The sequence below is a fragment of the Oncorhynchus nerka genome, linkage group LG26 (genome assembly GCF_034236695.1).
Source record: "Oncorhynchus nerka isolate Pitt River linkage group LG26, Oner_Uvic_2.0, whole genome shotgun sequence".
NCBI lineage: Eukaryota > Metazoa > Chordata > Actinopteri > Salmoniformes > Salmonidae > Oncorhynchus > Oncorhynchus nerka.
In genome coordinates this window covers 28,032,566-28,037,272 of record NC_088421.1, presented here as the reverse complement: position 1 = coordinate 28,037,272, position 4,707 = coordinate 28,032,566, and the positions used below count along the sequence as shown (strand labels likewise).

At 44.9% G+C, this 4,707-nt stretch overlaps 1 protein-coding gene across 1 annotated transcript in view; it reads left to right on the top strand.

Moving 5' to 3' along the window:
- Nucleotides 1-1,608, top strand: part of LOC115125020 (adhesion G protein-coupled receptor E3-like) — a 14,460-nt gene extending 12,852 nt beyond the window's left edge. Inside the window, exon 20 of the mRNA XM_065010950.1 lies at nt 1-1,608. This exon is cut by the window's left edge and continues 762 nt beyond it. The gene's annotated coding sequence lies outside the window, so the exon portion shown is untranslated.
- Nucleotides 1,609-4,707: the final 3,099 nt, after the last annotated feature.

Sequence of the window (4,707 nt, the reverse complement as noted above, 5' to 3'; positions counted from 1 at the left end):
GGACACAGGTCTTCTGTTGATGGAGAGATACCATTGGGTGAAGGCCTTTGTTCCAGCCATGATTCAATTGATTAACAAATAATGAAAACCTGGTGGGGTTGTAGGGAGAGAGAGAAAGACATAAATATGGAGATGGATAGATAGATGTCAGGACAAGTCAACTGGAGGAGGAGATAGAGAGGCATACAGAGATGGATGGAAATAAAGGGAGATTCCCAGACGGGTGAATGCAGCCGCAGGAGTGAAAGAGAGTACAATAGGGGGACAGAGAAGAAGAAGATGAAGAAGAAGTAGGTGGAGGAAAAGGAGGAGGCTGGTGTGGGGTGTTTTGCTCCGAGTCACAGTGCTGCTAGTCTCTTTGCCTGTTACCATGGGAACCCAGCTGCAGTGCTTGCTGGAGTCGTGCTGGTCTGTCAGCCGGGAAACGCTGTTGGGTTAACAGCCCTGCTCTTTGAGTTCGAATGAGTTAGACTTTGTCAAAATAGTCAGGAATAAACTCCAAACCATGTTAAAAATGGATGCAGTGCGCCTAGGGGTGTTTAGTATACAAAGTTGCTAGGCAGCTAACTAATCACCCACTGGGCACAGATGTCAGTTGAACGTCTAGTTTTGATTGACATTTGGTTGAGTTGTCAACTAATGTGAATTTAAAGTGAAATCAAAAAATGCACTATGTCATTGGATTTAGGTTAAAAGTTGGGTGAAAAACAGACTGTATGTTGATGATTTTTCCACATTGATTCAACATCAGCACATTTATTTTTGGGGTTGAAATGACATGGAAACAATGTTGATTCAACCAGTTTTTGCCCAGTGGGCAGACATTTACTGAATTCCAAATCAATCTCCAGTTCTCCTCAACTCTCCTCCAGGCACTCCTTTAGTTCTGGAAGGTGCATATAGGATTACATGGTAATTGCTTTACATTGCTGTTTAATTGGATGGGTGATATTTTTCCATACCCTAAGGGGCAGAGGTCGATTGGGATTTCAGTGAAAGTCTTCCATATTGTGTCTGTAATTATGCTTAAAGTCTCTGAGATGTAGTGGGTCTTTCTGTCCAACAGGCCTGGGGGTTAGTTAGTGATACAGTGATATGACCAATATGTTCTGAATTCCCTGCCAGAGACTCTTAGCACACCATATCACAGCTCTCTCACAGCCCTCTCTTTCTAACTTCTGTAGTAGGCTACCCTCCCCCACTGGAACCAAGCAGGCCAGGGGGGTCATAAACTGGCCCTTCACACCTAGGACCCTGGCCAACGATTTGTTGCTAGGGGTCATGGTTGCCAGGGGCCTTATGACACTGTGGGGTCATCACAGGCAGTCAGCTTGGGTCCCAGATCACAAACTCATGCCTCCCCCTCGGTCTACTTCAAGCAGTCACAGAGAGAGCAGCAAGCACATCTCTGTCCTGCACAACAACTGCTGGACTCATATTTCTGAGCTTGTGGGATGGTGTGCGTGCAGAGTGAGTTGTGCGATATTTGTATATTGTTCTTCGTAGTTGTTACTATTGTTGTATAATGTCTTTGTCTATAGCTGTATTGTAATATGTCAGGTAGCATATATACTGAACAAAAATATAATATAAAGTGTTGGTCTCATGTTTCATGAAATGAAATAAAAGTTTCCAGAAATTTTCCATTCGCACAAAAATCGTATTTTTTGTGCACAAATTTGTTTACATCCCTGTTACTGAGCATTTCTCCTTTGCCAAGATAATCCATCTACCTGACAGGTGGGGCATATCAAAAAGCTGATTAAACAGCATGACCATTACACAGGTGCACCTTGTGCTGGGGACAATAAAAGGCCACTTTAAAATGTGCAGTCACACAACACAATGCCACAGATGTCTCAACTTTTGAGGGAGGGTGCAATTGGCTTGCTGACTACAGGAATGTCCACCAGCACTGTTGCCAAATAATTGAATGTTCATTTATCTACCATAAACGTCGTTTTAGAGAATTTGGCAGTACGTCCAACTGTCCTCACAAATGCAGACCACGTGTAACAACACCAGCTCAGGAGCCCCACTTCTGGCTTCTTCACCTGTGGGATCATCTGAGACCAGCCACCCGGACAGCTGATGAAACTGTGCGTTTGCACAACTGAAGATTTTCTGCACAAACTGTCAGAAATCGTCTCTGGGAATCTCACCTGCTTGCTCGTCGTCCTCACTGAAGCCCATTGTTGTGCCATTCATCCTCCTCCATCACCTCATGTTTCAGCATGATAATACACAGCCCCATGTCGCAAGGATCTGTACACAACTCCTGCAAGCTGAAAATGTCCCAGTGCTTCCATGGCCTGCATACTCACCAGACATGTCACCCATTGAGAATGTTTGGGATACTCTGAATGGACGTGCACGACAGCGTGTTCCAGTTCCCGCCAATATCCAACAACTTCGAACAGACATTAAAGAGGAGTGGGACAACATTCCATAGGCCATAAGGAACAGTCTGATCAAATCTACGCAAAGGAGATGTGTCACTCTGCATGAGGCAAATGGTGGTCACACCAGATACTGACTGGTTTTCTGATCCACGCCCCTACCTTTTTTTTAAACTCTTAGCCTACAATTTCCAGAAATCGAATTAACATAAAACAATCCCCATCAAAATCTGTTTGTTTAAGCTAGAGATATCAGTTTTTCTGCAAGTGCTCAATCCATCGCATCTGCCAATATCCCCCTCCTGCATCTGTGGTGAAAGGTGGCAGAGCTGGAGCGGGGTTTGTCAGAGCATGAGGCATCCTGAAAATCGGTCTTCTTGCAAAAATGTCTGTAAAGTTGGAATTGCCTACAAATGATTATGACCACTCTATTGAAAGAACACACTGGTGTTCTCCATTTTGCTCAAGGAAGCCCACAAACCTCACAAGACTCGTCTGACGTCGGAACAGCCTCTTCTGCCAACTTCTGTCTATAGTGTCAAAATGGTTTGGGCTACACACTAATATAACCACTCTGTGGACAGCTGAGACTCTCACAAACATACCGGTGTTCTCCATTTTTCTCTAGGACACAAGCCTCACAACACTCTTCTGAAGGTCCTTGGTACCAGTTCAATTTGTTTATGGAAAATAAGGAGATATTTTGCCAAATTCAATGTTTCATCCAATAATTTTTTATTTATATTATTGATACCTTAAGGGGTTAAATTGGAAATCAAATAGCTAAATGATCTTTGATATGATCCTCTTCCCTTGCTTAGACACGGTTTAGACTAGGGTTACCTCTCCCCTTGCTTAGACACGGTTTAGACTAGGGTTACCTCTCCCCTTGCTTAGACACGGTTTAGACTAGGGTTACCTCTCCCCTTGCTTAGACACGGTTTAGACTAGGGTTACCTCTCCCCTTGCTTAGACACAGTTTAGACTAGGGTTACCTCTCCCCTTGCTTAGACACAGTTTAGACTAGGGTTACCTCTCCCCTTGCTTAGACACAGTTTAGACTAGGGTTACCTCTCCCCTTGCTTAGACACAGTTTAGACTAGGGTTACCTCTCCCCTTGCTTAGACACGGTTTAGACTAGGGTTACCTCTCCCCTTGCTTAGACACGGTTTAGACTAGGGTTACCTCTCCCCTTGCTTAGACACGGTTTAGACTAGGTTACCTCTCCCTTGCTTAGACACGGTTTAGACTAGGGTTACCTCTCCCCTTGCTTAGACACAGTTTAGACTAGGGTTACCTCTCCCTTGCTTAGACACAGTTTAGACTAGGGTTACCTCTCCCCTTGCTTAGACACAGTTTAGACTAGGTTACCTCTCCCTTGCTTAGACACGGTTTAGACTAGGGTTACCTCTCCCTTGCTTAGACACGGTTTAGACTAGGGTTACCTCTCCCCTTGCTTAGACACGGTTTAGACTAGGGTTACCTCTCCCCTTGCTTAGACACGGTTTAGACTAGGGTTACCTCTCCCCTTGCTTAGACACGGTTTAGACTAGGGTTACCTCTCCCCTTGCTTAGACACAGTTTAGACTAGGGTTACCTCTCCCTTTGCTTAGACACAGTTTAGACTAGGTTACCTCTCCCCTTGCTTAGACACAGTTTAGACTAGGGTTACCTCTCCCCTTGCTTAGACACAGTTTAGACTAGGGTTACCTCTCCCTTGCTTAGACACGGTTTAGACTAGGTTACCTCTCCCCTTGCTTAGACACGGTTTAGACTAGGTTACCTCCCTTGCTTAGACACAGTTTAGACTAGGTTACCTCTCCCTTGCTTAGACACAGTTTAGACTAGGGTTACCTCTCCCCTTGCTTAGACACGGTTTAGACTAGGTTACCTCTCCCCTTGCTTAGACACAGTTTAGACTAGGTTACCTCCCCTTGCTTAGACACAGTTTAGACTAGGTTACCTCTCCCTTGCTTAGACACAGTTTAGACTAGGGTTACCTCTCCCCTTGCTTAGACACAGTTTAGACTAGGGTTACCTCTCTCCCCTTGCTTAGACACAGTTTAGACTAGGGTTACCTCTCCCCTTGCTTAGACACGGTTTAGACTAGGGTTACCTCTCCCCTTGCTTAGACACAGTTTAGACTAGGTTACCTCTCCCTTGCTTAGACACAGTTTAGACTAGGTTACCTCTCCCCTTGCTTAGACACAGTTTAGACTAGGGTTACCTCTCCCTTGCTTAGACACAGTTTAGACTAGGTTACCTCTCCCTTGCTTAGACACAGTTTAGACTAGGTTACCTCTCCCCT